Consider the following 21,715-nt stretch of genomic DNA (forward strand, 5'->3'; position numbering starts at 1 on the left):
ACATTCGTTCAGTACCATATGGCCTACATGTGATAGAGAGCGATAATTTTCAGACTTGAAGAAATATCCTTCCAGATATCAAAATGTGAATAATATTAATAATAATAATAATAATAATAATAATAATAATAATAATAATAATAATAATAATAATAATAGGTAATAATTTCGTGTGACAATTTCTAGCCTGGTACAGCCCTTGTAAGGCAGACCCTCCGAGAGGATGGGTGTCATCTGCCGTGTTATTGTAGTGGAGGATAGTGTTGTGTGTGAGTTGCAGGAATGTACACTGACTGATAGAGCAAATGCAACACCAAGAAGGAGTAGTCAGAACTTTATGCCAATTGCAGGGTAGACTGACGTCACTGAGGTATGCTCATGATGTGAAATGCGCCGCTGTGCTGCGCACGTAGCGAACGATAAATGGGACACGGCGTTGGCGAATGGCCCACTTCGTACCGTGATTTCTCAGCCGACAGTCATTGTAGAACGTGTTGTCGTGTGCCACAGGACACGTGTATAGCTAAGAATGCCAGGCCGCCGTCAACGGAGGTATTTCCAGCAGACAGACGACTTTCGAGGGGTGTGGTGATCGGGCTGAGAAGGGCAGGTTGGTCGCTTCGTCAAATCGCAGCCGATACCCATAGGGATGTGTCCACGGTGCAGCGCCTGTGGCGAAGATGGTTGGCGCAGGGACATGTGGCACGTGCGAGGGGTCCAGGCGCAGCCCGAGTGACGTCAGCACGCGAGGATCGGCGCATCCGCCGCCAAGCGGTGGCAGCCCCGCACGCCACGTCAACCGCCATTCTTCAGCATGTGCAAGACACCCTGGCTGTTCCAATATCGACCAGAACAATTTCCCGTCGATTGGTTGAAGGAGGCCTGCACTCCCGGCGTCCGCTCAGAAGACTACCATTGACTCCACAGCATAGACGTGCACGCCTGGCATGGTGCCGGGCTAGAGCGACTTGGATGAGGGAATGGCGGAACGTCGTGTTCTCCGATGAGTCACGCTTCTGTTCTGTCAGTGATAGTCACCGCAGACGAGTGTGGCGTCGGCGTGGAGAAAGGTCAAATCCGGCAGTAACTGTGGAGCGCCCTACCGCTAGACAACGCGGCATCATGGTTTGGGGCGCTATTGCGTACGATTCCACGTCACCTCTAGTGCGTATTCAAGGTACGTTAAATGCCCACCGCTACGTGCAGCATGTGCTGCGGCCGGTGGCACTCCCGTACCGGTACCTTCAGGGGCTGCCCAATGCTCTGTTTCAGCAGGATAATGCCCACCCACACACTGCTCGCATCTCCCAACAGGCTCTACGAGGTGTACAGATGCTTCCGTGGCCAGCGTACTCTCCGGATCTCTCACCAATCGAACACGTGTGGGATCTCATTGGACGCCGTTTGCAAACTCTGCCCCAGCCTCGTACGGACGACCAACTGTGGCAAATGGTTGACAGAGATTGGAGAACCATCCCTCAGGACACCATCCGCACTCTTATTGACTCTGTACCTCGACGTGTTTCTGCGTCCATCGCCGCTCGCGGTGGTCCTACATCCTACTGAGTCGATGCCGTGCGCATTGTGTAACCTGCATATCGGTTTGAAATAAACATCAATTATTCGTCCGTGCCGTCTCTGTTTTTTCCCCAACTTTCATCCCTTTCGAACCACTCCTTCTTGGTGTTGCATTTGCTCTGTCAGTCAGTGTATGTTGAGGATTTAATGTTAAAGTCTCTGACCCGACCGCGAATCGAACCCGGGGGCCCCCTGAACCGATGAGTACTACGCTGATCATTCAGCTAAGGAGCAGGACAAAGTGAATAATGAAAGCCTTGAATAATTTTAAGTCATATCTTAAACATAGCTAGCCTATGTTTCGGTCTGTTCCGTTATTGTGAATTAGTTTTATTTATAAAATGTTAAGTCGTATTTTGTGAATGGAAAAATTTCAACGTACAGAAAAAATCACAAATGTGGAATAGATTAAGAATAATTAAATTAATTTAATAATTACTTAGAAAATTTTCAGATTCGTATGTTGTACGATTTTGCATATTTCTGGTTTGATTTTGAACATTTTAGACTTTATCTTCTTCTTCTTAATCTGTTTACCTTCCAGGGTCGGTTTTTCCTTCGGACTCAGCGAGGGATCCCACCTCTACCGCCTCAAGGGCAGTGTCCTGGAGTTTCAGACTTTGGATCGGGGGATACAACTGGAGAGAATGACTAGTACCTCAACCAGGCGGCCTCACCTGCTATGCTGAACAGGGGCCTTGTAGAGGGATGGGAAGATTGGATGGGACAGGCAAGGAAGAGGGAAGGAAGCGGCCGTGGCCTGAAGTTAGGTACCATCGCGGCATTTGCCTGGAGGAGCAGTGGGAAAACACGGAGAACCACTTCCAGGATGGCTGAGATGGAAATCGAACCCATCTCTACTCAATTGACCTCCCGAGGCTGAGTTGACCCCGTTCCAATCCTCGTACCACTTTTCAAATTTCGTGGCAGAGTCGGGAATCGAACCCGGACCTCCGGGGGTGGCAGCTAATCACGCTAACCACTACACCACAGAGGCTGACTTTTAGACTTTATGATGCATGTAAATCCTATCGCTAATGGCTATCATTATCATCTTTATCATTATTGTTATATGAATTTCTCGTGTATTGGCTCCAGAAAATGTGCTAACCATTCCACATTTTCTTTCCGGAAACAGTAGAGATCTTTATAATCATGTTTGAGAGACTCTCTTCGTACTTTATACATTTTTCTTCTCCGTTGTAAAACCATCATAAACTCCGCCATCACGTTTTCAGCCTGATTCTATCGCCTTGAGTCACCTTCTGGGCAGTCTCAAGAAATTCTGAGATTAGTCTCCATTCAGAGAGACTAAGCTCCAGTTTATTCATATACATTTGGAGACTTGTCTCCGAGAGAATCCGCTAACGAGCTGTGTCTCAAGGAGCAAAGGTCACTGCTGAGACATCGCTTTTTTATTCATATACATTTGAGACATGTCTTAATATTTGTGAGACAAGAGTTACGTCTCCGGTTTATTCATATCACCCAATAGGTCGACCACAGATGTACCATATGTACCGCCTGACCAGCCTCCATTGGGAAGAGCTCACCGGACTGTCTGGGTATAAACCCATCAGCAGTTCAACCCATCTCGCAGCAGACCTGAGAGAAACAACCTTGGGACTTCCTTTTGTAATCTTGTTACACTGTAGTTCTCAACTCGCGGCTCCGAAGACGTCTTTTTTTTTTTGGCTATTTGTTTTACGTCGCACCGACTTATGGGCGACGATGGGATAGGAAAGGCCGTGGCTTTATTTAAGGTACAGCCCCAGCATTTGCCTGGTGCGAAAATGGGAAACCACGGGAAACCATTTTCAGGGCTGCCGACAGTGGGGTTTGAACCCACTATCTCCCGGATGCAAGCTCACAGCTGCGCGTCCCTAACCGCACGGCCAACTCGTCCGGTGCTCCGAAGACTACCGAACTCCACATTTGAAGGGGACTTAACATTTAGGAGGAGAATTTGGGGGAGGGGGCAAAATGGCACTCTGCCCCCTAAGATCATTATTTGGAGGGGAGACAGAAAAGGCCTCCCTCCCCCCAATGTCGGCAGCACTAGTACGCCATTCGGTTACATGGTTTCATACTGGTATGGTACATATTTTAAAGAATGTAAATACTCATTCTACTTACATAGCAGGTACCTACTAAAATATTCATTTTACTCACTTCATATTACCACTTTCACGATTCGAAGAAATGTTATACTTTTCTGTTCCCATGTGTTCTACAACTGAGGATTTTCCGCCGTTCCCGGTTCCCGACACGAAAGGTTGTTTGACAACAAGAACAGATTAGTTTTCATCTCGATGGAGAAAATGAAAATCCTTCAACAACGTGACACTTAGTGATCACTTTAGTTTTTTAGACATTTTCAAACTCTATCTTTATAACATTCATCACCAACCAAATGTACCATGTACTCACAGATACCGCGGAACAAAGAGTACGTCATGAAATGCTGCTGGTGCAAACTAAACAGACGCTGACGCTGTGGAACTAACATTTACATTAAAGCACATTGCACAGTTGTGCAGTACGGTTCTTGAGCAAAGAATAGACTAGAGAGTGCACTGAACAGACATGATAAATTCTACTAGTGTATTAAAAAAAATGACGTGTTCAGCAGTTCAATTCAATACCCCTCCATGGCACAACTGCCCTGAAGATCCATGGCATACCAAGCGACCGTTGCTCAACTCGAAGGCCTGCAGATTATGAGGTGTTGTGTGGTCAGCACGATGAATTCCTTCGGCCGTTATTCTTGGCTTTCTAGAGCGGAGCCGCCATCTCACCGTCAGATAGCTCCTCAATTGTAATCACGTAGGCTGAGTGGACCTCGAACCAGCCCTCAGATACAGGTAAAAATCCCTACTTGGTCGAGAATCGAACCCGGAGCCTCCGGGCAAAAGGCAGGCACACGCCCGCACCTTCTTGCACCTCTACCTACCGCTAAAACACGGTAACAATAATAATAATAATAATAATAATAATAATAATAATAATAATAATAATAATTGTACCGGGAGGTATACCTCAACGCAGTGCCGTCAAAATTAGCGTCTAAATGAACTCCTCTATTGGTCAAACAGTGAAAATGAAACTACGCCAACTTGGAACTTTAATTAGAAGATGTCACCACTAGAATATTGAGTAATTTTGTTATTGTGAAGTTTCCAAAACTGACTGAATTTCTCCTTGTTTTGTTTGCCATTCATCAAGAAGTTTGGACATTTTCCTACAGATGACACTACTAAAAACTATGATCACGCACTCTGGTTCAAGGTGGAAGAACTTATAATTTAAAGTAGTTTTGTATTTCTAGGTTTTTGTAATTGATCTATGTTCATTTATTTCTGGGTTGGCAAGGCTTCCTATTTCTGTCCGTCAGTTTTGAATCTGGCCAATGAAAAAATTCTGTAATTAATTTTCAACCTATCACAGGCTTCTTGTTCGACTTCGAGTGTTACTTTTGAACTTACCCAATAAAATGAAGAGGGTGTGTCCTGATTAGTCTTGAATGATCTCGAACCTTCCCTGGGGGTTTATAAACTGCGGCTTTTCACGTTTCTTGGCCAACTGATCGTCGTCTTTCTGAGTATGTGTGTTAAGCAGGAGGCGGGCGGCCTCTTTCGTCGGCAACTAGAACATCTACAAGGTAATAGCCACATAACATTATTCTTTCTTGCTACCTCCGCAGTTTAATCCGAGGGAAAGGTCCGAATCTTTAACTATCTATCCTACTTTTCTAACATATAAATCATTTTTGGTTAATGTAAAAACTTCGTAAACCCTTTAATTGTAAATCGGGGATAAAGAGTGAATTACCCTCTCAAGCTCCCCTCCATCTTGGTTTGAGGTGACTACGTTTTGTAACTGTTTTTCATTCTGTAATGTGGTAAAGTAATTTCTATACGAGTCACCTCAGTAGTTTGGGAATAGCCCCTGTTTCATCGGCCTAGAACCCTTTAGGTTTTTAAGATTTCATTGTCTTGGAGCGCAGTGTATGCCTCCATTCCTTTTGTGTTTGGGCGAGTTATTTAACCTGTTCTTTTCCATGAAGGCCCCGTAGGTCGGGTATTAAATACCCCGGTATGAAATCATTTTTCAAATTGTAAGTTGTGCCTTGAGAGGTCAGTGATTGTAAGTTGATGTTGCTTTGAGTAGGCTTGGGAAAGTGAGAGCCTGTTAGCTCTTTTTCAATGTTTTTGTAAGATTAACGAATGCCTCTAGAAGGCTAGAAATTGTATTTTGGGAGCAAGAGTTCGGTGAATTAGGGGTTTTCTGCCCTTGAATAAATTTGTGCTCTTTTGTAAATTTGAGCTGGGAGCTCAGAATTTGTAAAGCGAGGGGCTTGAAGCCCAGGACCTGTAAAGTTCACTAATCTTGGATTTTCCTAGACTTGTTTCAAGATTGTCATTGTATCTGATGTTCCATTGTTATGAAAAATTGTTAAGATTGAAGTTCTAAAAGAAATATAACCTTTGTTAAAATTTTAAATCAAAAAGCCCGCACCTTCTTTAATCTCTTTCTGCTCCACCGGTAGCCCCGTAATAATAATAATAATAATAATAATAATAATAATAATAATAATAATAATAATAATAATAATTGTTACGGAGTTTTCCGTGGTAGTTAGAGGTGAAAGAAGGTGCGGGAGGTGAACAGGTCTCAGGCTACGAAATTAAAGTGAATTTAAAATTTAACAAGGTTATATTTTCTTAGCAAAAAACAAGAAATAACAATAATGGCAGGTACAGAGTAGCAAAACCACTAATCGAGAATGTACAATTACAGGATTTGGGCTCCGAGAGCCAGACACACAATTCTTGAGCAATTAGCCCAACTTTACGATATACAGAATTCAACAAAGGGGCAGAAGACCCCAATCAAGCCCAGGAGCACTTGCTCCCAATTACATCATAAAGCCTCCTCGAGGCGCGCAGAAACAAATTTCAAAAGAGCGATCTGCTCTCAAAGATTAAGCCTATCAAAGGCCACACCAAACTCCACCTTCAAGTTGTCCTCTAAGGACATAAACACAGGGGTAAAGATACCCAACCTACTGAGGCCTATTAAGTGAGAAAAGTTAATTGCATGGCCTCTAAAATACCAATTTGAGACGAGGCGAACTTGCGCTCCTAATACACTTGTTTAAAACCTACTTGGCACTAGGCCGTTAATGCAAGGGCTAATCCCATACTAAAGAGGTGACTTTAGAAGAGAACAATTTACATTACATTAAGGAAGAATCGGTAGTGAGAAGTAAGTTCACCTCAAAACAATATGAGTGGGAGCTCGAGAGGGTTAAGCACTCTCTATCCCAATATGTAGCTTTAAAAGAGAATAGATGCTAAGAGGCTTTACATTTTAGGGAAAGTTACATGGTAGAAACGCTTCGGACCCGCCCCGAGAGTTAAACTGCTGAGCTAGCAAGAAAAGAAGTTATTAAAAGGCCATTACCTTGGTGTTGAACTGCTCCCCGAAGAAAGAGGCGCTTCCCGCCCCCTGCTATGTACTTTACACACTGAAAGATGGTAGAGAAGTGGCGCAGAGATCCTAAAATCAGCAGTTTATATACTCTTGCAGAAAGTTCGAGGCGTTTCAGGAAGGAAAACACCCGCCCACAATCATTTTATTGGTGGATAAAGAAAACCCCTACACAATATGAAGAAGAAAAACATTATTGGTGGAAAATTAATTAAAGAAATTCGGGATTGGCTAAATTCAAAACAAGGGGAAAGAAAGGGTTAATATTGCCAAGTTAAACAATGACTGAAAGAAATTTAGCAAAGAACAAACTTTTGAAATTAAATTTTCTCCAAAAAAAAAAAACAGTTCTTTCACTTCGCACTAGGGTGCACCGTTGTAGTTCTTCAGTAGTGTCCTCTAGAAGAGAATGTTCACACTTCTTACTACAAGCAAAACAAAAATACATCGAAAACAACACAGTTCAGAAACTTCAAAATATCCAAGTAGTGACATCTTCAGGGTAACTTGAAAATTAACGCATAAGACAAAGTTCAGACTTCTTCCAGTAGGGGAGTTTCAACTGGCGCAAGGTTTGAATTAGCGGCGTGGAGGTGTACCGCCCGGTACAGACCTCCCCCCCCCCCAAAAGTCCCTCCAGGGGTGACACATGAAATTCGTTAAAGACAAGGTCCGAGTTATGATGTTGATATAGAAGTATTTATAAAAATTTACTAAATTTGGTCTGATCCAGTTTCAAAATTTCTCGTAGTAACTGCTGAAGTAATGTCTTTATGTTTGTAGAAGTTGAATTCAAAAGGAAAACTTTTAATACTTGAAAGTGAAGAAAAATTTTCAAAGTCCACCAAATATTGCAGTATAATTCCCAAGTGTAGTAATTGCTGATAGTAAATGTCCATGTAGTTGATTAAATATTTTGATGTTGATTAAGTTGGATGGCCAGACCGGCCGTTGCAGCTTGTGTCCAAAGGCGGCCGCTCGGACCCCTCAAGTACCCTGAGATACCGCTCGCCCGCACTATGAGAGGAGCAGTGGTGTTGAAGCACGCCGCGCCCGCGGTGAACATGCAGGTCGCGGGCCAGTTACAGGTTGTGCGCCGCACATCAGCCTTGGCCGGGAGGAGGGCTCCGGCTCGCCGTGCACCTGTCGTCCTCGCTGGAGTAGAGGGGGCCCTTCCTCTATCCAGTCGCGGCACGGCGCCGCGCGGCTGCGGGGGCACTGAAACATAAAGCTAGGCGGCAGAATTGTGTTGGACCATCATCATTTTTTTGAGGGCATAGGCTTGGTGGAGAGGTTGAGGGGCCAGCGGCGTGCAGATATCTATGGCATTTTATAAGCCACAGTGTCTGGGGAGCAGGAGACGGGAGCGTGGTAATGGTCGTGGCAAGGACAGGATGGCAGTTCAACTGATCGGGGGAGGTTTACAAAAAATAATTACGCTTAAAGGAAACAGATTGCAAGGGCAGAAGGCCTAAAAGTGAAAACTCTCAGAGAAAAAAAATATAACCTTCCTATTTCTTTCAAAATAATATGAAGCAAGTTAACACAGAAATTACACCGGTTTCACCTGTGACAGGTGAACCCTAAATATCCTCTCGGTGGCTGGATTACTTAATAACAACGTAACCGGCGTAAGGAAATCAAGAATGATACACGGCCCATGAAATCTGGGGGCAAGCTTGCCCGCGGGAACAAAGTTCTTGACCATCCCCTGGTCACCTACCTTCAAATTGGTGGGTCTCCGTCCACGATCATATCTTTCCCTAACCTTTTCATGAGACACCTTAAGATTGGCTTTAGCTTTCTTCCAAAGATCTTTGATATTATCCGGATCTATTGTCTCGGGTAGAATGTCACTCAGAGACCAGAGGTTAGAGAGCGGCGTGTTGGGAACGAACTTGAACATCAAAGAAGCTGGAGTAAACTTGTGAGATTCATGGACCGCCGAATTCAAAGCAAAAGCTAACCAATGCAGGGACGTGTCCCACCTAGAATGATCTTCATGGTGATAGGCAATAAGCGCGGACCTGAGATTACGATTAACCCGTTCAGCCAGAGATGGTTGAGAGTAATAAGCAGAAGTCGTCACATGAGAGATGGACAAGTCAAAACAGAATTTACGAAAAAGATTTGATGTAAACGCCTTAGCATTATCAGACACAATGTATTGGCACGGACCAAAAGAAGCAAAAATAGAATTTAGGCAAGTAATGGTGGACTGAGCTGTAGCCAGCTTAGTCGGAAATAACCAGGAAAATCTTGTAAAACCATCTACGCATACAAAGATGAACTTGTTGGCATTTCCCTTTGACTGGGGGAAGGGTCCTACATAATCAATATACAGGCGTTCCATGGGGCGCGACGCTTGATGCGAAGACAAAAGGCCTACCTTGGTGGACATGGTTGGTTTACTAAGCAAACAAGATTTACAAGCTTTTACTAGTTCACGGATTTCACCGTCCATACCCTTCCAGATGAACCTTTCACGAATCTTTTCACGGGTTTTAAAGATTCCAAGATGCCCCCCTAATGGGGTCTCATGATAGTACTTGAAGATCATAGGTACAAGAACAGCTGGAACGACGACCTTCATCATCTTATCATGTCTTGATGGGCAACATAAAACACCATTCCTCAGACATAAGGGACGACATGTTCCCCAGAAGAAAGGGTTTCCATTATCGGAGCCAGCGTCGGATCTTCACGTTGGTATTTCTCGATATCCCTAAAGAGCATGGGAGCATCTGTTAAGATGGCATTAACATCAGATAGCATGGACTCGGGAGGTGAAGAACTATCGACCGGATCATGGGTCTCGACCTCGTTGGAAAACATACGGCTGAGTCCATCAGCAACAACATTTTCGGTACCTCGGATATGCCTGATATCGAATTGGAAGGCAGAAATACGGATGGCCCAACGGGCTATACGACCAGTACGACGCGGCCTACCTAAGACCCAGCTTAAGGCTTGATTATCTGTCTCCAGGTCGAATTTGACATGTTCCAGATAGAGACGGAACTTTTCTAAGGCAAATAAGACTGCCAAACCTTCGAGCTCATAGATGGAATACTTGGCTTCTTGAGCCGATAGAGTCCTAGATGCATAGGCGATGGGTCGCCTCCCTAGTTCTGTCTCTTGAAGAAGGACTGCAGCTACTGATGACGACGACGCGTCAGTTTGGACGATGAATTTCTTTGAGAAATCAGGCATAGCAAGGACAGGGGCATTACAGAGAGCTAATTTAAGATCTTCAAAAGCGGCTTGTTGAGAAGGTCCCCACTCGAATTTGATGCCTTTCCTACGAAGAAGGTTTAAGGGCGCCGCTCTATTAGCGAAGTTAGGAATAAACTTCCTGAAGAAATTCACCATACCAATGAACCTGGCGATACCTTTAATGTCCTTGGGAGGTTTAAAATCACGGATGGCCTGTGTTCTAGAATGATCGACGGCAACACCATCAGGTGACACAATATGCCCTAGGAATGACATGGAGGGCTTCGCAAAGGCAACCTTGGACAACTTAACAGTTAACCCAGCGTTACGAAGGCGATTGAGAACTTCTCGCAGATGATCTAGATGTTCTTCAAAGGTCTCCGAAAATACGACATCATCCAAGTAGTGATACAAGTACTCAAATTTGATGTCGGAGAAGACACTATCTAGCAGCCTAGTGAGTACAGCTGCTCCCGTGGGGAGCCCGAAAGGCACGCGGTTGTATTCATACAAATTCCAATCCGTGGCAAACGCTGTAAGATGTTTAGACTATTCCGCTAGGGGAATTTGATTGTAGGCCTGATTCAAATCCAAGATGGTGAAGAACTTGGCCTTACGGAACCATGAAAAACAAGAATGAAGGTCGGGAAGGGGCACAGATTGTAACACCACCTTCCGATTGAGAGCCCTATAATCAATGACAGGCCTGAAGCCCCCTTGGGGTTTCGGGACTAGAAAAATAGGCGAAAAATACGCCGACTTAGAGGGCCTAATAATACCATCCTTCAACATCTGATCGATGATTTCTTTCAGAGCCTTCATTTTAGGTGGAGATAGCCTATAAGGTGGAAAACGGACAGGAATCGAATCCGTGACCTCAATTTTGTATTCGATAAGGTCAGTAACACCAAGAGTATCAGAGAACACCTCTGGAAACGACTGACACAACTTACGAATACTATCAGCCTGCTCCTCAGGTAGATGTCTAAGGTCTAACAATATCTCATCCTGGGTAGGCGAAATAGATGAACATGACGCAGAATTACATTTTAACAAGGGGATTTTACAATTGGAAGCAAATTTGAATGTGCACGACTTACTCTGAAGATCGAGCACAAGACCCGTGTGAGAAATAAAGTCGGCTCCCAATATGATGGGGCAAGACAAGTGCTTAGCCACAAACAATTTGATTTTCCGTGTAAATTTAAAAATACGAATTTTGACATTTACAGAACCGAGAATTTCTAATGGAGATGAATTAGCCGAAACATATTGAACAGGAGATGAACCATAGTCAGGTAGTTTACAAACCGATTTCAATTTTGAATACCATTCAGCCGAAATAATAGAACAAACACTGCCTGAATCTAATAGAGCTGTTATAGGCTCATTATTTAACTCAATTTTAAGAAAAGGAACAGGTGCGGGGGTATCTGCCGCAATCCTAAGACACTCTTTGGGGCATTCAAAAGATGAATTTGAAGACTGAACGTTCCCTGAATTTACGACCTGTTTGCCAGGGGCTGTGCCTTGGGAAGCAGAATTAGTCGACTCAGCCGAAGCCGCTAGTCACTTATTATTAGTGACATTGGTGGAAGTTGCACCAGAAGTTGAACAGGAGGGGGTGCTATTTGAATTTGGGCAATTCTTGGCGTTATGTGAGAAAGCCCCACATTTAAAACAGCCTTGTGATGAGCCAGCTCCATTATTTGCCCTACTAAATTTGATCAATGGACACTTGTTCCGAAGATGGTCAGGCGACCCGCAAGCGTAACATTTACGAGGTGTGACTGATCGGCGAGGTGGAGGCCGAGTATTACTAAAAGAAGGCGGGGGTTCTTTCGCGACACGCAAGGAATCGGCGTATCTAACTCCTTCCGCTGAGACGGCCAATGCTTCAAGTTCAGAGAAGGTTTGCGGGCACGGCGCGAAACACAAATATGACCTATAGGATGGTGAAATTCCTTCTACAATAGCCTGTACAATCAGATTTTCAGGAAAATGAAGAGCAAAAACCCTAGTATAAAACTTAATGTCTTGTATGAAATCAGCCAGATTTTCATCCAATCTCTGTACTCGATAATAGTACTTCTGAATCAGAGATGACCTCGCGCGAGCAGGAATAAAATTTGCAAGCAAGTGTGCGTGAAAATCTTCAATAGATGACTGTTCAGCTATGGCTCTTACTATTTTGTCTGAGAGAATACCTATTGCATAGCGATAGATGATTTGCAAAATCTAACATGGAGAAAGAGAAAAAACAAGGGCATGATCCTGGAATTCAACTAAAAACCTTAAGAAAGAAATAACTTCACTGGTAGTGTTAACCGAAAACTTCGAGGTACCTCTGAGCAACATTGCCAATGGATGAGGCAAGCTGCTGAACTCAGGTGACATCGTAGGTAAAGGTTTGAGTGGCAAAGAAGTTAATTCAGAACGTACATTATTCAACGATGCACGGCGTTCAGACTCGTTGTCCAATGGGGCAGAGATCGTTTGAGCTCCAACGGTTATCCTATTGACTTCTCCCTTAGGAGGCTCTTCTTCGCTACCTACATTCACCGTGGTGGGTTGATCGATTTTGGGAGGAACTTCCCCAGTTAACAATTGGGTAACCTTACTGGATAATTCAGAAATACTTTCAAGCAGCGTACTAGCTTCCTTCCTCTGAACGTCATTCAACTTCAGAGACAACAGATCGTTAACTCTATTTGAAAAATGAAATAGCCTGGCTTGCACACGCTTAATTTGATTCGGAGAAGGATCATTTTCGTCAAAAAAACTAACTACAGATGCTAGCCCAGTAGTATTCTCGGTGATCGTGGAAAGAGAGTCGTCAATTTCTTTCTCTCCCAAAGTGGGGATGGAAATGGGCAAATCAAGGGACTCTCTAAGCTTGTTTGTGTCTACCGCAACCGTGCCTCCAGATTGCACATTTCTAATAGTTAATTCATAGATCAACTCCTCCTTGCGCAAATAGTTGAGATGGAGAACATCGCGAGGGCCGGGCATGATGACAGAAAAATTTTGAAAAAGAAAAAATCAAAATTTCCAGCAACAGAGAAAATTGTTAGAGTTCGAATCAAAACAATGTTTAGCCGTCAAAAGGGGCTAAATTGAGACCCATTCAACCACGCTCTGCTACCACTTGTTACGGAGTTTTCCGTGGTAGTTAGAGGTGAAAGAAGGTGCGGGGGGTGAATAGGTCTCAGGCTTCGAAATTAAAGTGAATTTAAAATTTAACAAGGTTATATTTTCTTAGCAAAAAACAAGAAATAACAATAATGGCAGGTACAGAGTAGCAAAACCACTAATCGAGAATGTACAATTACAGGATTTGGGCTCCGAGAGCCAGACACACAATTCTTAAGCAATTAGCCCAACTTTACGATATACAGAATTCAACAAAGGGGCAGAAGACCCCAATCAAGCCCAAGAGCACTTGCTCCCAATTACATCATAAAGCCTCCTCGAGGCGCGCAGAAACAAATTTCAAAAGAGCGATCTGCTCTCAAAGATTAAGCCTATCAAAGGCCACACCAAACTCCACCTTCAAGTTGTCCTCTAAGGACATAAACACAGGGGTAAAGATACCCAACCTACTGAGGCCTATTAAGTGAGAAAAGTTAATTACATGGCCTCTAAAATACCAATTTGAGAGGAGGCGAACTTGCGCTCCTAATACACTTGTTTAAAAACTTCTTGGCACTAGGCCGTTAATGCAAGGGCTAATCCCATACTAAAGAGGTGACTTTAGAAGAGAACAATTTACATTACATTAAGGAAGAATCGGTAGTGAGAAGTAAGTTCACCTCAAAACAATATGAGTGGGAGCTCGAGAGGGTTAAGCACTCTCTATCCCAATATGTAGCTTTAAAAGAGAATAGATGCTAAGAGTCTTTACATTTTAGGGAACGTTACATGGTAGAAACGCTTCGGACCCGCCCCGAGAGTTAAACTGCTGAGCTAGCAAGAAAAGAAGTTATTAAAAGGCCATTACCTTGGTGTTGAACTGCTCCCCGAAGAAAGAGGCGCTTCCCGCCCCCTGCTATGTACTTTACACACTGAAAGATGGTAGAGAAGTGGCGCAGAGATCCTAAAATCAGCAGTTTATATACTCTCGCAGAAAGTTCGAGGCGTTTCAGGAAGGAAAACACCCGCCCACAATCATTTTATTGGTGGATAAAGAAAACCCCTACACAATATGAAGAAGAAACACATTATTGGTGGAAAATTAATTAAAGAAATTCGGGATTGGCTAAATTCAAAACAAGGGGAAAGAAAGGGTTAATATTGCCAAGTTAAACAATGACTGAAAGAAATTTAGCAAAGAACAAACTTTTGAAATTAAATTTTCTCCAAAAAAAAAAAAAAACAGTTCTTTCACTTCGCACTAGGGTGCACCGTTGTAGTTCTTCAGTAGTGTCCTCTAGAAGAGAATGTTCACACTTCTTACTACAAGCAAAACAAAAATACATCGAAAACAACACAGTTCAGAAACTTCAAAATATCCAAGTAGTGACATCTTCAGGGTAACTTGAAAATTAACACATAAGACAAAGTTCAGACTTCTTCCAGTAGGGGAGTTTCAACTGGCGCAAAGTTTGAATTAGCGGCGTGGAGGTGTACCGCCCGGTACAATAATAATAATAATTGTAGCGGGAGGTACGCCTCAACGCCGCGCATTCAAATAAGCGCCTTAATAAACTCATCTATCGGTAAAAAGGTGAAACTGATAACGCAACAAGTTGAAACTTTAATCAGAAGATGTCACCACTGAAAAACTAAGTAATTTTTTATTGTGAAGTTTCCTAAACTGACTGAATTTCTCCTTGTTTTGTTTGCTATACATTAAGAAGTTTGGACATTTTTCCGCGGATGACGCTACCAAAAAACTCTGATCATGCACTCTGGTGCAAGGTGAAAGAACTTATAACGTAAAGAAGTTTTGTATTTCTAGGTTGTCCATAACTGAATCTATGTTCATTTATTTTTGGATTGGCAACACTTCTTTTTCTTTCCACCAGTTTTGAATCTAGCCAATAAAAAAATTCTGTAATTAATTTTCAACCTATCACAGGCTTCTTGTTCGATTTTGAGTTTAACTTTTGAAATTAACCAATAAATTGAGAGGGTGTGTAATGATTAGCCCAGAATCCTCTCAAACCTTCCCTGAGGGTATATAAACTGCTTTTTTCATGTTTCCTGGTCAATTGATAATCGTCTTTCTGTGTGTGTGTTAAGGCAGGAGGCGGGGCCGCCTCTATCTTCGGTCAACAGAACATCTATAAGGTAATGGCTACATAAAATTCTATCTTTCTTGCTGTCTCCGCTACTTTATCTGAGGGGAAGGTCCGAATCTTTAACTATGTAACCTACTTTTCTAAAATGTAACTTTTCTTTCGGCTAATGTAAAAACTTCATAAAATCTTTAACTGTAAATCTGGGATAGAGAGTGTATTGCCCTCTCGAGCTCCCCTTCATCTTGGTTCGAGGTGTGTACGTTTTTGTAACAGATTTTTTTTCTATTTGCTTTACGTCGCACCGACACAGATATGTCTTATGGCGACGATGGGATGGGAAAGGCCTACGAAGTGGAAGGAAGCGGCCGTGGCCTTAATTAAGGTACAGCCCCGGCATTTGCCTGGTGTGAAAATGGGAAACCACGGAAAACCATCTTCAGGGCTGCCGACAGTGGGGCTCGAACCCACGATCTCCCGATTACTGGATACTGGCCGCACTTAAGCGACTGCATCTATCGAGCTCGGTTTTGTAACTGTTTTCTTCCCGTAATGTGTTAAAGTGATTTCCATGCGAGCCACCACCTTAGTTTGGGACTAGCCCCAGTTTCATTGGCCAAGAGCCCTGTAGGTTTTAAATATTTCTTTATATTGTGCACAGTGTTCGCCTCCTTTCAGTTTGTGTTTCGGGCCGTTGACTTAACCTGTTCTTTTTCGCAAAGGCCCTATAGGTTGGGTACTAAATAAACCTGTTTCATTTTGTAAATTGGGCCATGGAAGGCCAGAGAGTGTAAGATTTTTGGTGTTGCCTCGAGTAGGCTGGAAGAAACGGAGAGCCAGTTAGCACTTTCAAAGTTTTGTAGTTGTGAAGGGTGCCTCTGTAATTGAGGGAGCAAGTGCTCTTGATTTAGGGGATTTCTGCCCTTGACTTAATTTTTCCTAATTTTTAAGTGAAGTTTCGTAAACTGGATCCGGTATATCTGGAATTGAAAAACTACAGGCTTGAAGCCCAGAATCTGTAAAGTTCACTGATCTTGAATTTTCCTAGCCTTGTTTCAAGATTGCTTTTGTACCTGATATGTTGTTATGTTCACTAAGTGAAAAATTGTTAAGTTGTTGTTTTCTAAAGAAATATAACCTTCAGTTCAAGTTTTAAATTAATTTTGATATTGTAGATAGACCCATTCACCCCGACACCTTCTTTAACCTCTTTCTGCTCCACGGGTATCCCCGTAACACCGATAATAATAATGATAATAATAAACACTGACTTCGGGGATTTTGGGGGGCAAGTGGTTAATGTGGGAACATTCCAGGGATAGATTTTGTCTGGGGACTAAAAGCGAAATCCAGGGATGTTTTGTAACCTTATCGTAGACACAACCTACACAGATGGGATTGTCTTTTGAAAGCTATTATACAATAACAAATAACGTTAAAATATAAACAGTGCGCCTTAGTTCCGCAATTCAGTCCTCCCGATCCTAGTGTTTATGTTTAGATACGGGTGTTTATTTCCTATTAATGAATGTCATGCACGTATTTAGAAACGCATCTCGGGGGAGGTACGCCATCATTTGCCGAGAGATATTTTTGCGTAAATTTCGCGAATTCCGAATGGCATTTATCTTTAAAGTACTTGATTTATGGGGATGTGATAGGACGTACAAATTATTGTTGAATTAGCACTGCAGAATTATTATTATTATTATTATTATTATTAAGTAGTTGATATAAAATATTTAGATATGACTATTTGTTAATCCGGCAGAAGTATTTCTTAACTGTATGTAATATTGTCGAAAAGTCCAGTCCAGCTCGCTAAGTGATGTTCGCAATAATTTGTAAGTTGCTGCATAAATTAATGGTTTTATAGTTAGTATAATTTATATATTATTTGATTGTACAGACTACTTCTAACAGATGTTGATCAGCTCGTGACTTCCGCTTACAACGTAAAGTATTCAAAAACAGGCCTTCATCAAACTTTCCGAAAGGCTGATGAAATTTCGGAGGGGTTCTGGATCCGGTCGGCGGTTGTAGAGTGGGCTTCGGCTGGTCCGACAGCGCTGCATTCTGACCAAGCAACCGAGCAAAGGAGGGGTGGCCGCGGCTCTGCCGTGGATCTACGCCTCTGCATTCGAGAGACGGAGAGGGGCTGGTCTCCACCGTCGGCTGTCCTGAGAATGGTTGGCCTTGGTTTTTTTATTTTCCTGCACTAAGGCGAATGCCAGGACAGTTCTTAGTATAGGCCACTGCCACCAACCCTATCAACTTATCCACACATCTCCTTCACCGTAACAAATCGCCTGGTCTGAGAGACGGCGTCACCATCTAGGAAGCCCACTTCCCCCTTCAGGGGAGGAATGAAAACATTTTTGGAGTAGTAGTTCTTCCCATGACAGGACCTGCCATAAGGCAGAATACCTGGATGATGTAGTAGGCTAGTTCTGGATCCCTGAGAACACGAGATAGGGATAACTGCCGAAAGAAATTTTTCACACATATGAAATGAAGGTATTGTCTCAATCCTCTCCCTTCAGGTACAGTTCGCTCGCCGAACCACAAAGAGGAAAGATGGTAAAAGACCAGAAATCCCCATACAGCAGAGAGGTGAGTTTCTCTGTCGGTGACGGTACCGGTACTAAAAAGGAAGATATCACACTGAGACGAGTGAAGTATATCTTGATTCATCTCGAGAAAATCTATCAGAAAACGGTAGAAAAACTAAAATATGACAGCAAAAAGAAATATTGAAGGTTTTGCGACTGAAAATTGAACCTGCGGGATCGTCACAAACTTCAGCTTACAGTTCTGCCCTCTTGAAGGAAAGTAATAAGAAAACACTCTTTAGGAGAATCAAATGATCATAAATATGCATTTTACTAAAATGTATGACACGATGTTACCTAGCACGCGCAGGTTGTGTTGTGAAGTATTGATGGATGGCCAGGAGATACAGATCCATGGCCTGTGCAGCTCTCAAGGTACTGTTGCCAGGTAACATCGCATCACACACCCAGCAGGTCTAAGACATACTTATCTCAAAAGAAACAAAAAACGACAGAAACGACATTGTCGGTCATACAGCTCTTACTTCTCATATACACCAATGTTCAATAAAACTTTGAAAATTGCTAAACCTTGCGGAAATGAACCTTTAAATCTTCTTCTTCCTCCGCCACTGGTGGGGTCACGGGTGCAAAATGTGTCGCACGTGTGGACTTGGCTGTGTTGTACGAATACTGGCTATGTAGAGGGTTGGTTTCACTATTGAGTGCCACTGTGTTGTTTGTGCATATATGAAGAGACAAACACCCATTCCTCAAGTAGAATGAGTTAACCGAATAGATTAAAATTCCCGACCCAGTCAAGAATCAAGCCCATGACCCTCTGAAACGAAGGCCTCAACGCCGAGCATTCGGTCAAGGAGCCGGACATCTATCAGTTTCCACATATTCGCCACATTTACCCAAATCCTTCGGTTCTATTTCCAGTTCTCGCATTCAGATCACTCACTAGCACTATCATACCTTGCACTCAAAACTACGACGTCGGTCAGTGATTCAAAAAAACATGTCAGTTTCATCCTCATCTGTAAACTCTCTTGTGATTCAAAAAAACATGTCTGTTTCATCCTCATCTGTACACTCTCTTTGTGAATACACTGAGACAATCCCTAATTCCTCCCATCTAAATGAATGAATAAATAAAATGATGCGAATATTTCAACGATTTTATTACTAATTGCAACACACGACAGATGTTTCACGGAGTTCATTCGATTGGCTGCACAGCTTACCACGTCTCTTTTCCGCCTGCATAAGCAAGGACTAAAGGCCATAACATTAGCGCATGATGTGGGGGTATTTGCGGAATTAGGAAAAGATCTACAGGTAATGTTGGAAAATATTGAAAGAATGGCTAAGGTGATGAGTCGGAAAGGAGGAAACTGCTCTTAATATAACACTAGAGGGAAAAAAATTGAAACAAGTAAAATCATTCTGATGTTTACGGAGTTTGCTGACGTGGATTGGAAGCTATACAGAAGAAATAAGAAGCAGAAGCTTTCGGAAAGGTGAGAGGGCTTTTGACGTCTAAGTGAATCCCATTAGTTAAGGAGGTTCGCGAAGTGTTTTGTTTGGAGTGAGGTGTCATACGGAGCAGAAACATGGATATTAAGAAAAAAAGATACAAAATATTTGGAGAGTTTTGAAATATGGTTGTGAAAAAAATGTAAAATGGAAGATAAAGTGAGAAATGATAAGGTGCTAAGAAGAGTAGAAGGGAAGAGACGCCTGATGAAAAAGACAGGGAACAGAAAAATGTCTTGGTTGGGTCACAATCTACGCAGATATTGTCTTCAACAGTAAGTGACGGAGGAAATAATAGATGGAAGAAGAAGGTTTGCAATGTTAACAGATGTCAAACAAGGTAGAGGCTATGAACTGCACAAGATGTTCAAGACAGAGGATCTTGGGGGATGTCCAGTTGATACCTGTCTCAAGACAGATTCACAGAAGAAGAATCCAGTACCTTGACCGGGGACGAAGTCTAAGCTAACCACGTGACCGGCGGCGCTAGCGGTAGCAACAGTGAAAACAGCTAATCGTGAGCTTAAGGACCCATTGTCAAGGTGCATAATACATTCCCAGGTGATTAAATCTGTCCCGTATTTCACAAACAATGACAAGTGTAACCGTCTGATTAGATAAGATTAGAGTAGTGGAACTACGACGTGATGATCACACCAAGTACTGTACTGACTGACACACCTTCTTTCCGCAAGACTATTTACTATGTCATTTTAATATCTGTTGTTTCACTTGACTTTTGCTTCCGATAAAGCTGCGGTAATGAAATAATTACGCTGCAAGGGCTGAAATGGAGTTTCACGTACGAGTTAAGAATATCGAAACGAACACGTGAGCATGTTCTCCTTTGCGACGTACAATTTTTTATACTATGTTAAATTTATTTCTTTCTTAATCAGTTTGCCTTTTCTTTATTTCTATTTTTACAAGTTGCTTTACGTTGCACCGACACAGATAGGTCTTATGGCGTCGATGGGACAGGAAGGAAGTGGCCGTGGCCTTAATTACGGTACAGCCCCAGCATTTGCCTGGTGTGAGAATGGAAAATCACGAAAAATTTAGGGCTGCCGACAGTGGGATTCGAACTCACTATAGTAGTATAATTGGATGGTTCTGCCGCCACCACCACCACAGGCTCCCAGAGGCCTCCTCCACCACCACCACAGCCAGAGGCCTCCCAGAGGCCTCCTCCACCACCACCACAGCCAGAGGCCTTCCCAGAGGCCCGCTCCACCACCCGCGGGAAATTTGAATTGGTAAACAAAGCCACGTGCTTCTTGACAGCTATCATCGACAACAACGCATCGCTAACCTTAGTACTGCCATCTTGACGGGCCTAAACCTCAGTAGTACCAACTTAACCTAACTAGCGCGAGATTTGAATAGGTAAACAAATCCACGTGTTTTTTGACAGCCACGTGCTTTTTGACAGACAACAACGTATCACAAACCTCAGTGCAGCCATCTTGACGGACCCAAACCTCAGTGCTACCAACTTAACCTCACTAGCGCGAGATTTGAATTTGTAAACAAATCCACGTGCTTTTCTGACAGCTGTCATCCGCCATCTTCAATCTATAGAGCACAGTGCTGCCCTCTTTAGCTACTTACCTTTGAAATGTGGTACGTCACAGCTGTCATCCGCCATCTTGCATCGCAAACCTCAGTGCTGCACTCTTTAGCTAGATACCTTTGAAATGTAGTGGCGGTAATTTGAAAAATTCTTTATGCTCTTGTTTGGAAACAAAGCCACGTGCTTTTTTGACAGCTGTCATCCGCCATCTTTAATCAACAGAGCACCGTGCTGCTATCATGCGGGCAATTTCGTCAGCTGTCATCCGCTATCTTTAAACCACAGAACACCGTGCTGCCCTCTTGCGTCAGCTGACATCCGCCATCTTTAAACTACAGAGCACCGTGCCGCACTCTTGCGAGCAATTTCGTCAGCTGTCATCCGCCATCATTAAACTGCAGAGCACAGTACCGCACTCTTGCGGGCAATTCCGTCAGCTGTCATCCGCCATCTTTAATCAAGAGAGCGCAGTGCCGCACTCTATGTGGTGGTGACAAATTCCACATTCGCCATCTTTAATC

The sequence above is a fragment of the Anabrus simplex genome, chromosome 9 (genome assembly GCF_040414725.1).
Source record: "Anabrus simplex isolate iqAnaSimp1 chromosome 9, ASM4041472v1, whole genome shotgun sequence".
NCBI lineage: Eukaryota > Metazoa > Arthropoda > Insecta > Orthoptera > Tettigoniidae > Anabrus > Anabrus simplex.